Raw genomic sequence first — 12808 nt, forward strand, 5'->3', positions numbered from 1 at the left:
TTTTACAAAAGTCTGCATACAAGCATCGAACATTTGAATTCTAGGTTCACCTGTACTCACGAAATCCACGAAAGTTGGTACCCCACGAATAATGATGAACGACAGTACCAAAATTTTAGATAAATAAATACACAAATGTGTGTCTATGTTTTGAATGTATATCAAAATACATTTTTTCTTTCTTTCTTTAAGTTTCTAGCGATCCTTCAATTATTGAAGATTATTCGCCGGGCGTCGACTATAAAATTTTATAATTTACATTGTAGCAAGAAAAATAAAAAGAAACAAAATGAAAAAAATCAAAATAATGTATGTACATTTGAAAAATTTCATTTAGATAAAACTATATATACATTTGATAACAAAATAGTTAGGGATAGAAAATGGGGATGAGAACAGATTCGGAGATCATACTCTTGAATCCCTGTACTGTACTGCATGATACTATTTGTTGTGGCAGATGATTCCAATTTATAACTGTTCGTGGGTAAAATTAGTATTTATAACTGTCTTTAGATGTTTGTATTTGCCTAAATGAGTGTGGATTGCTATGTCTAGTTCTATTGTCTAGTGGGATCAACAGGTTATACAGTATGTAGGGACTGCAACAATTTCGTGTATAATTTTGTAATAGAAGACAAGTCTGTATCGTAAACGCCTAATTTCAAGTGGGTACCAATTTAAGTCTGTCATCATTTCAGTAATTGAGCTGGTGTTATGGAAGCGGTTGCATGAGAAGCGCGCTGCTCTTCTCTAAACTTTTTCAATTTGTGAAATTTGCTGTTTTGATGTGGATCCCAAATAGTTGAGCAGTACTCTAGTTTTGGTCGGACAAGAGCTTCAAATGCATGAGCTTAAACTTTAGGTGAGGCTATTTTTAGGTTTCTACGAATAAATCCAAGAGACTGATTCTAGGGATAAATATATCATAAAGTCATGTACGATTTCTACATGTACTAGTTACTAGTACAGTCGTGTACGGTAATTCCGCCCGTCCGATAACTCCGCCTGTCCGATAACTCCGCCTGTCCGATAACTCCGCCCTTTACTTCCGTGTGTGTCTCTACAGAAAAATTTTCGTCTGCTATATTATTTTATTTTTGAAGAAAACCATTTGCTTACGTCATATCAAAATCAAAGGGAGATAATTCAATTTTAAAACTATGAAAAGCCAAAATAACAAAATTCCAAAAAATCTTTAAGATCCCGTATCTTTAAGAAATATGTATATGGAAGTTTAACACAAGCTTTCTGGGTTTTTTTGTGATATTTTTTCGATTCAAAAGAATAAAAATAAAATATATTGTCTCTGAAATAAAATGTTGGGTTATATTTTTAAATCACTATATTTACTGCACAGACTTGGAAATAGATAGTTGACAAGCATGATGGTGTCTTAGCTGCATTTCTGAATACTGAATGATGGAAATTTTGTTATGGGAATACTATTAACCATTCTATTGACATTCTTATCTTTTTTTATAATCATATTTTTACTTTTCTTTATTTTCTGATCTTATTAAAAAAATGTTTTTACATTTTGGTTTGTTCTTCTTTTTCACCAATTTCTTTATCATATTGACGTTAATTTTTTAATATTTCGTTCTCTTTTCTTATTGGTCCATCACTAATACATCATTTCCTAACGTTGTAGTTCGTCAATATATAATGAATCGGTCTTCCATACATGTTTACTACGCATGCGCGGACTTACCGGACAACCGCACTTCCGTGAAAAACACAGGTGACCCATTTGTCTGATTGTATTTCTAATCATTTCAGATATATCTTTGCGGAAATAAGATAATATACGTAACATTGAGTTTTCAGTGAAAAGATTTAAATACAATTTGATGCAATTTTTTTATAATAAAGAAGAAATATACACGACCAAAGCCTTAGGTGGGCGGAGTTACCGGTCTGCATCGTAATTGTGGCAATACTAATATTTGTAAATGCATATCTTGCAATTGCTTTTACGTTTAAAATATTAAAAAATTTGAAAATTTAACTGTCTCGAGAGAAAAAATGTCTATCATACTCGATGCAGTGCTGAAATATATATATTTTAATGAGTATATAACAAATGTGAATGAGTTGCATATTTGATACTAACAGATTAATTGAGAGAATCTATAGGGAAAATATTCATTAAAATATCTACAGTTGTTAAAAAAAACGCAAGTATATTATAAATTCTTAAATTCTTATTTTTATCATAAAATAATTCAAATAATGTTTTTTTTTGCTTTCTAAACTTTACAAATTTACCATGGCAAGAAAATGCATAATTACCTAACAAAACACATCAGCAACACTCACACACAAAAACAAATAGAAAAAGATCGAAAAAAGGAAAAATAACGGCATCTAAACATCGTAACACAGATCGTAAAATCCATGGTAATTTCTTTGTTATGTTTACCTGCGGAAGCTGAACTTTTTACTGTAAGAATTCTAAAAGCTCTTACAAATTTTTCTGCTGAAATATTTAATGATGCTGGCAAATTTACGACCTTAATAAGCTATCGATAAAGATCAAGCCATTATATAATGAAATGTTTGCGTTTGTATGTGTACTAAAACAAAGAATTTACCTTCATACTTGTCTGACTATAAACATAAAACAGGGGTATATTCAGATAAGAAGTGTAGTTCACAAAGTTTTAAGTTTTAGATGGTTCCTTTGTTCGTATGCACGTTGGCTTATTTAACGAACACCTGTCTTGTTGCTTTAGACTTGTATCGTGCGACAATTGTCCTTAAAAGATCTATTTTACTTAGCCGACAGTACGAAAATGAAAGTATTCAGCGATCGTAAACATGCAAATATATTGGAATTCTAAAGGTGTATTTTATATAAATGGCTGTTTTAACAGTTGATAAGTTTGTAAACTTGTACAGAACACTGAGTTAATAATAGGATCCTCTGAATAATTAATATGGCAACCATACTTGACAGTTTTCACTAAGAAGATAAGTAATGCCAAAAAGTCTTGGTTTTATGAACTGCCACTGTGTTAATTGCACGATATAATGTATTAGAATGCAAACTTATATAAACCTTATTTACTGGTTGTGTCCATCAATCTTCCAAGAAATTTGCTACATTCCTGTAAGATCTCAAATGGCATGAAATATTTTAGACGCCAGTCATTTCTGACGCAAACTGATTTTACATCTTTACTTTATTATCAAAATGGTGTTTGATTTTGAAATCAATATTTAATGTTTATTACTTGTTAGTGGAAAATATGTGTTTTCAAAATTATGTAATTTGTAACAGTCGATAGATCAAAAGAAATAGTATTATGTTTATAGAACAGAATTTGTTTCGATGAATTTGATACAAATTGTATATTGTTTTCGGTTATTCTACGATCTGTTAGCAATATTGACTAACGAGACAAGATCAACGATAAAACTAGGTGTACATATTCATTAAAACAAAATGTTATAGCTAAGGATTATGTTGCTCTAAAACGATATCACTTGAACATGAAGTAATCCTTGAATTTGTCAAAACATGTGTACTGCATTTTTTTTTTTGCACATATATTAAGTTTGTGCTTTTCATTTTAATTAAAATGCAGATTCGTGTATTGCACTGACTTATTGAGTATTGCTATTCTATATCTCTCGTTTTATCATTTGTCTTTAGTTACTAGTATACAAGTATATGGGTTTTGGTTGCCATATGGTATATTTTATTGTTTCACAGGATCTTTTAATGAATTATGGTCATTAAAAAATGAAAACATCACGTTATAAATTTCATGCTTCCGAAGAGCTTTTCTGGATTTAACTTCATCAGGAACGCTCAAAGCCGAATATTTGAAAGCCAAGAATGTATAACAACCTAAACAGTTGAAGAGCTATATGACCCAAAAGGACCTAAAAAATAGCCAAATTTATCTAAGGTCAACTTTGCCTGAGGGAGTTGAAACCTTAGTTTCTTATAATTTCAAAATTTATTAACGGACAATTTTAGAAAGGTTGTTATAGATCATGTCAGTACCGAAATAGTGACTACTGATCTGATAATACCCTCGGGACTGATAGTCCACCAGCAGAGGTTTCGACCACTGCTGTAAAAAATGTAAACAACACGTTATAAATTTCATGCGTTCGAAGCTCTTTCTGGATTTACCTTCATCAGGAACGCTCAAAGCCGAATATTCGAAAGCCATGAATGTATAATAACCTAAACGGTTGAGGAGCTATATGACCCAAAAGGACCTAAAATTTTTTATCTAAGGTCAACTTTGCCTGAGGGAGTTGAAACCTTAGTTTCTTATAATTTCAAAATTTATTAACGGACAATTTTAGAAAGGTTTGTTATAAATCATGTCAGTGCCGAATTAAACGACTAAAAGGGTTTCTCGTCACCACACATTTTTATATAGAAAAGTAGAAATATATAGGGAACAATGGGTCTGCAGTTCCTTCTTCATTGAAGTTTATTTTATTATAAAATTGAGAATGGAAATGGGGAATGTGTCAAAGAGACAACAACCCGACCATAGAACAGACAACAGCAGAAGGTCACCAACAGGTCTTCAATGTAGCGAGAAATTCCCGCACCCGGAGGCGTCCTTCAGCTGGCCCCTAAACAAATATATATACTAGTTCAGTGATAATGAACGCCATACTAAACTCCAAATTGTACACAAGAAACTAAAATTAAAAATAATACAAGACTAACAAAGGCAAGAGGCTCCTGACTTGGGACAGGCGCAAAAATGCGGCGGGGTTAAACATGTTTATGAGATCTCAACCCTCCCCCTATACCTCTAGCCAATGTAGAAAAGTAAATGCATAACAATACGCACATTAAAATTCAGTTCAAGAGAAGTCCGAGTCTGATGTCAGAAGATGTAACCAAAGAAAATAAACAAAATGACAATAATACATAAATAACAACAGACTACTAGCAGTTAACTGACATGCCAGCTCCAGACTTCAATTAAACTGATTGAAAGATTATGTCTTCATCATATGAATATTCTTTGGTATCTTTAAACTTTAGTAATGGAAAAATGAGATGATGTATCAACTCATGACACGAAACAAAAAACAAAGGAACAGAGCTATTGTTGCTGTTCTTTATCTGAAAGTCTCAGTGAGGCCTTCAATAAAGAGAAACAGCTTTTATCTCACTGCAAGTTCAAGATTGTCCCGAGCAGCAGATTAAGCTGCTTTCTTTGCTAGCTGTCGATCACACTACAACTGTCCATTGAAGAATACAACAGGGGGGTAATATAGAAATATAGTTATATACTAGTATTTAATCCTATCTGGCAATGAAATCTAACAAAATAATACCAGTTTGTATGCGGCATGCAATATTTTTTTTTAAAGTTGCCTCACACTGCATGGTTTTGAAAAGAGCTAACGAAATATTTCAAAGTTTGTATAAAAAGATCAATTGACACAGATACATCATGATGTATCCCTATAAATAAGATTTTATATCAGACTTTTATATAACCAAAAATAATTTGTAAATGATCACTCAGGGTCTTCACTTCAACTAAATGGTTCTTTATTTGTTGTAGGGTTCAACTGCTCAATTTCAAGAATTTTTTATAATATTTTGCGAATATTTTCCTTTTTATCATTTTCCTATTGAGTTGCTTCGACTTCTACGGCATATGATATTTATTGTAGGTTTGCTGTTGTTTAAGTGACTTCTACCTGTTTTGAAGAATGCTGTACGCTAATATAGAGGTATCTTGATTTGGAAATATAATTTGTTGTCAGTTTAGGTCAATTTGATTAGATATGACGAAATTCTAAATCATTTTAAAGTTTCAAGGTAACGCGGAAACACATATCCATTACTGACATTGTTAGCATTGATATCATTGTCCTTTATGGCTGAAAATTTTTATGCAAATCAGTTATTTACATTTGGCATATCAATACGATATACATTACTTGTGTCATAATAAATTACTTTGAATGGTTGTAATTCAAGGATAAATAGTTAGTGAAAAGATTAAATCAGTGATGTTTTGTATTTTATAGAAATTACTTTTTTTCGGATCAATGTTTACACTGTGTACAACAAAACCGACGACTGAAAATTAAAAAAAAAACGACATCAAAGATGAATCAGAGGATGACTATTGAACGGTAAAAGCAGATAAGAATCACCTTTCGTTTTATTGTGATGATTGAATTATTTCATAAATACTGAAAACACTATATATTCTCATTGCATAGCAATGCTAATTTCTTTTCTTGATATGAGTTAACAATATACGGTTCCACGTAAATTCTTTGTATACTTTTCTTCGGTAAATGAAATAACTATAAGGCTAATTGGATCGTAATTCATTTCATAGAACATTTACTGTGATTTTTTTTAAATTTTAATTAAAATAGACGGCAACCCAATGGTACATATAACCAAAAGACATGTAAGGTCGAATCAGAACTCTAACAATAGACATGTGTCTATACAATAGTCGTACATGTACCTATTTTGGTTTGTGTCTTGGTTTGGCTTGAACAATCGACGTCATTCAACGATCACTTTTGTAATCAGGGAAAAGAGGATGGGGAAAATTGCTACGACAAGTTCAACAAAAGGAAAGAAATGAAAATGATAAAAACTCAGTGTTATTTTACAATCTGGATTTTTACAATAGCTTTGAACTTGCACAGTAACGTTTTTTGAGAGATTTTGGAAGCAGCCTTGGTGAATAAAAGATAAACCAAAAATAAAAATGCCCTGTTAGAATGGAATACATATCATTACCAAAGAAATGGTTTGGTGCATATATTTGAACATATGTTAAATATTTATTATAAGACGACAGCCGGGACGTGACTTAGATCATTATCTATTATTGAATATTCAGATGGGTTGATCGATGTCCCGAGAGTACATGTATCAACCATATGTTTACACACTTTCTTTATTCGCACACCTCTTACTCTACAAACCGAATGACATTGGATGGTGCTATATAATTTATCCAATATGATAACAAAGTTATCTGTTTAGTCGTAAGTATTGACCCCAAAGGTGAAGGCTAGTGCAAAAATAAGATATATTCTTGTTTATGTAAAAGACCGTTTTAGTATTACCCTCCAGGCGTCTTTTGATGCTTATTTTTATTGTCGTTGTTTGTAGTCTCATGGACGAATATCCAAATAACATGGTATCCATATTTCAGGTCTGTAATATCCTTAATTAAAGAAAAGCTCACTGGAACTGATGGTATCAAGAAATTCATTAAACTTGGAATTATGAAGTGAACGTTCAATCAAAAAACAATCAGCAACAGAAGTTTAGCATGGTAAGTTACAGCCCCAAATCACAATCCTTACAACACAATTAATTATTTTTACCGCCAATATAACTCTCGAATTTGCATTGATCACCTTAACGATAGGCTCCTCAGTTCTTAGAAAACATGTCATACACTCTTTATCTTCCGATGTAGTTAACAGACTACTAATAACTATCAGTTATTAATTAAAAAAAATGTAGCTGGGTAGACAACTCATACATACTTTTGTTTGTAACTAGCAGTTGTTAATACAAGATGTAGTTTAGTAAACGACTACATTGTAATAACTAGCAGTTGTTAATACAAGATGTAGTTTAGTAAACGACTACGTTGTAATAACTAGCAGTTGTTAATAAAAGATGTAGTTTAGTAAACGACTACATTGTAATAACTAGCAGTTGTTAATAAAAGATGTAGTTTAGTAAACGACTACATTGTAATAACTAGCAGTTGTTAATACAAGATGTAGTTTAGTAAACGACTACATTGTAATAACTAGCAGTTGTTAATACAAGATGTAGTTTAGTAAACGACTACATTGTAATAACTAGCAGTTGTTAATAAAAGATGTAGTTTGGTATACGAATAATAACTAGCAATTGTTAATAAAAAATGTAGTTTGGTAGACGACTCATACATAATTTTATTTGTAACTAGCAGTTGTTAATACAAGATGCCACTGCAGTTACTTAGCAATCTATAAATATTCACATTCAATATTATCCGATTTTGTAGTTTTATGAAAATTTTAGTTTATAAGGTGACCGGTTTTTGACAAAGGGATTCTAATTGTTTTTTGTTTGTTTTTTGAGTGACGAATGTGTTGTAAATGTAAATGAAATCAGACCTGGGTTAGATTGAATTAACACTTTACTTTAACTAAATTCCATACACACGAATAAAAGACATCGACCTGTCTACAAAAAGACATAAAGTGTTATCGTTAGTGTGATCATGAAATCACTTCATTATCAGTTGGCGAAAGTATGGAAATGAGTGCAAAACAGCTTGGAAATGCATTGAAGCATGTTCAAGGCTTAGCTATTTGATAATTTGCAAGGAATGATCGATAAAACTATTTATTTTTATCAATCTCTAAGTGCTTAAACGATACAGAATATGCAAAAGCGTACTTACCGAAAACAAGTAGGGCTAGACATGTACTTTATGTGATTTTCTACATGACTGTGTGACAGAAGTAGAATTCAATGAATTATTTCACGATAGAAAGACTAAATGTAATTCTTGAAATAATTCTTTTCTGAAAGTACTTCTGCACATTGTATACTGCTGTGTGTAGTATGAAGTAAACTAAAAACAAAGAATATTCTGAATATATCAATTTTAGATTTAGAAATAAGACTGAAGAAGGAAATGGGATGAACTGAATGAATGTTGAAGCTTTAAGTCTCGCAGGTATCATATTTTGTACAATTTTTCCTCCCGAAATATAAAGATTTAGCGAGGAATTCGAAGTTATTACTACCTGCAAAAACTAAAACTAAACTTCATATCATATACTGCCTATAAATCAAACTAGTTAAGGAACTGTCCTTTCATATTTTCTTTTTAGTTAACATCGAAAGGGATAAAATTTATAGTTATACTTTTGTTTGTCAATCCTTGCTCTGATATAATTTTTGATTAACAACAGTTTGCTAGTATGTAGCCGTGAACAAGACTTAATGGTTCTTCTGGTTTTTTTCAGCGTTGTAATTCTGTGGAGATTTACTCAGGAAATTTCCCAAGATCTTGCATTATAATAGTGTTGCCGTATGAAGTCTGCTCCGAAATGCAGTCCCCTATATCTATGGCTTTCAATGTTTAGGTTTGAGCGTTGCTGACCAAGGTAAATATTCGGACGTACGGAATTTATAAAGTTTTATTTTCATTTAATACCTAAATGTTAAGAACTGAGCTTGCATTCAGAATCTGCGACAATCCGTTGATACAGTATGGTTCATTATGCACGTCGATTGGAGTTAGTAAAGACAGTTGTCTATTATTAAAGACCGTATATGCTTAGTTAGTTCTTGTCCTAAAGATTCACTTTATTCAAAATGAAATTACCCATATCATAAGGTTAGCTAAGAATGTATTATTTTCAGTTATTATACATTGAAACTCGTAAAAAGCTTGTAATTAGAGTAAATAATAAAAATTATCTAATCGCCTCAAATAATGATTAAAAGAATCAACAATTTTCTCAATTTACAATTCATTGTAATTTTCTTTCGTCAAAAGAGAGATAACCAAAGACTAACACAGACCTGATACTTTTTAACCTGCCGGTTCTTTCTTTTTTATCAAAATGAATGAAAACATGTTTTTCCCGATTAAGATGTAGTCATATCAACTGAGATAATAAATTTCTAAAATAATCAAAGAAAAATGGCCTTTTGTATTATTCAGGTGATTTGCTAAACAATTTTTACAAAGATGGGTATTGATTTTGAGCAGAGAATAATAGAATGATACATACATTGCAGAAGTAGTCAATGTGTCTAATGAAAAGTGCAAATCTGCAAAGGAAATTAACTGTTGAAATAAATGTTTAAAGAGGTTTAATATCACGCGTCGATTCAATTACCCCCATACAAAGCTTCATATTCGAGTTGCAGCTGATATTTCACAATACATTTTTTTTTATATTTTGTTACCCTGAAATTATGTATACATGCATGTATAAATTGTTCGGTTTATTTTCAGTTTTGCGGTGAATTATATTCTAAAAATACAGACGAAATATAGCCAATTTTTTTCCGAATTCAATTACTATAAATAAAAAAAAACGCAAATATAGGGTCCGGGTTTTTATGTAAAAATAATCTTAATCTTAATTTATTTCATTATCAAATTAAAACATAACTAAATAAGTATAGTCATAAATCCCGTCGATAATTATATTTTGGCATTGCACAAAGTCGTTTTTTCCGTAGACTTTGTGTCGTCTTTATACTAAATCACATGAATGTGTACATATTGATATTTTATAAATTAGATTTATTTATTAGGTGTCACTGACGACCAGATTTATGTTACTGCCATCACTCTAAGATTGCTACTCGGTGTCTTTTGTCTTTTTGACTTTTTGTTATTTGTTTTATGTGCTTTTTGCCGACCTAAGGTGTAATACCACCATTGATTTTCCCCTATTAGTCTTTGTTAAATTTGCACTTTTCAAAAAATTGTGCAGAATTTATCTTTGTTTCAAATAAAGAAATACTTGGCATGAGTAAAGATTTATCCTGTCCAGTTCTATAGAAAAAATTTCACATAACATTTCATTGCATATAAGAAAATAACCATCACTGGAAGTTAACCAATCAAATTTTTCCCCTTTTTTAACCTGTGTACAAGCTTTAGTAACCATGTAACCTCAAGTTTCCAAAATATTCTATAGAAACCCCAAATAAAGAAATAATGGTGCTTTGAAATACCCAAGATATATGTTTATGACTCAGAAATGTTTTACTGCAATGAAATGTAGGATCAATTACCTACAACTGTCAAATTCAAGGGAATATTTTTTTTCGACCTATTTTCGTATGATGCAACCGGATGTGACGTACTATGATTTGGTGGTATTACACCCTAATGCGTCATGCCTTTTTAAACCAATTGATTAGTTCATTGATTGTTGTTTGCTTAACGTCCAGTGGCAATTATACTGGTTTTAATAGTTTGTTCTTAATTATGCTGTTACACCACTGTCCCAGTTTAGTGCGGGGTTGAGCCCTCAAAAACATGTTTAATCCCGCCACATTATAGGTGCCTAACCCATGTCAGATGCCTGTAAATCTATGATAGTCGTTAGTTTTAATATAATGTTCAATGGTTCTTTAGGTTTAAACTGTGATAACTTATGTTTGCCAGATGTCTATTTCCTATGTACCTATGTTAACTAATGACATACTGTAAGGTTTTATTTAAACGTTTGCAACTTGAATATTGTTTTCCAAATTTGCACATAACATTTGTAATTTACTAAAATTTAAGGCATCCAACATGTCCTTATTTATAATTTTTTGATATTTTATGTCTTCTCCTTGCACAAATTACCATTCTAAGCAACACTTTGTCAATTCCTTTCACGCGGCCTACCGATAATAAGATTGAGGTCATTAATTTTAATTAGGGGTATTGTTCCCCGTTACGTACCCCTAATGGCCGTTGAGGACTGTATGATATGGCAAAACAACAACGCGTCACTATATAAAAAATTGAGGATATTTAAAGAAAACAAAACCATCAAGATGTTCAAGCAAAAAACGATTAAGAGGTATCGTCGTATGTTGTTTGTTTTCAGTCAGGTTGCAGATCATCTGAAAGGTCATAAAACATTTACGTAATATTTGTCTGTAATTACTCAAGAGATACTTATTTAGTTATTATAAACTAAAGTTTGACAGCAGTCATTTCTTGCAATGGCTGCAATGAAAAACCTTGATTTCCCACTCTAATAAAAATTGATATTTTACACGTGAAATAAATCCAATATGTTCACTCCTCCGATGTCAGGCGCTACATCAACATGAAGTGAGTACAAGTAGAAAAAAAAAGTATTTAGTTTCTTGCATGTTCTAATTCATTTACATAAACAATTAATGTTATATATAAAAAGAATAACTAATCCAAGATGTCAAATATCTAAAACTATTCATGTCGTGTGCTAACGACAGGGACAACTCACTCTACGCTTCGCGCATTCGTGAATCCATACGTTGTGCGGTCAATCGTAGAATATATAAATTATATATATAATATTTTTTAATTTTAACCCAGAAAAAAACCTAAAGTTTGCAAGCAAGTACGGTAACGATTAATAATACAATAGTCAAAAGACAAAATTACAGAACAACAGCAGCCATATTTTACATTTGTCTAAAATACAGATAGAACTAGTCTCCTCTTGAATAATAGGTTTTCTTTAAATGTGAAAAATTGTGATATGGGTATACGTAAATGAGACAGCAACCTAACGAGATAAAAAAAATCAAGTTACACCTAGAGGTTTCCAAGCTTTGATCAACTATCATAATAGACAAGTGTCATACAATATGTCAAGATCTAAGTTGTCCCGATTCGAAGTATCGAATAAACATCCTGACCAGTTGAGCTCGGTCTGTCATATGTAAAACACACATTTATGTTGTCTATATAATCGTGAACATCTATATCGTGCAATAATGTGACAGTTCTTCCCCGTCATTTATATATCGTGCAATAATGTGACAGTTCTTCCCTGTCATCTGGGTAAAATGACTGCACCAGAATGTGTAACAATAAGTACCAAGTTTTTGTAGATAGGTTTCGTCTGTTTTCTTTTTTTATATGCAAGCTATAACCGTTTCGTGTGCTTAATGGTAATTACGTTGGGATAAGCTGAAGGAATATATGAAAAGAGGGAATTTGAATACTATATATACGTAATAGTGTTAAATCTTTGGAGATAATCTTAAATTTGCTTACTTTATACCAGAGATAAGCACTAAATCTGAAAT

General features: G+C 31.4%; 2 protein-coding genes across 2 annotated transcripts in view; one reads left to right on the forward strand and one right to left on the reverse strand.

The window, feature by feature from the left end:
- The window catches only part of LOC127730341 (muscarinic acetylcholine receptor M2-like), a 116858-nt gene that overhangs the window by 103362 nt on the left and 688 nt on the right, over window positions 1-12808 (reverse strand). The gene's annotated exons all lie outside the window — the stretch shown is intronic.
- The window catches only part of LOC127730342 (low-density lipoprotein receptor-related protein 6-like), an 80367-nt gene continuing 79372 nt past the window's right edge, over window positions 11814-12808 (forward strand). The window contains exon 1 of the mRNA XM_052238714.1: window positions 11814-11843. The gene's annotated coding sequence lies outside the window, so the exon portion shown is untranslated. The remainder of the gene's footprint in view (window positions 11844-12808) is intronic.

Source organism: Mytilus californianus, unplaced genomic scaffold, assembly GCF_021869535.1.
Source record: "Mytilus californianus isolate M0D057914Y unplaced genomic scaffold, xbMytCali1.0.p SCAF_2, whole genome shotgun sequence".
NCBI lineage: Eukaryota > Metazoa > Mollusca > Bivalvia > Mytilida > Mytilidae > Mytilus > Mytilus californianus.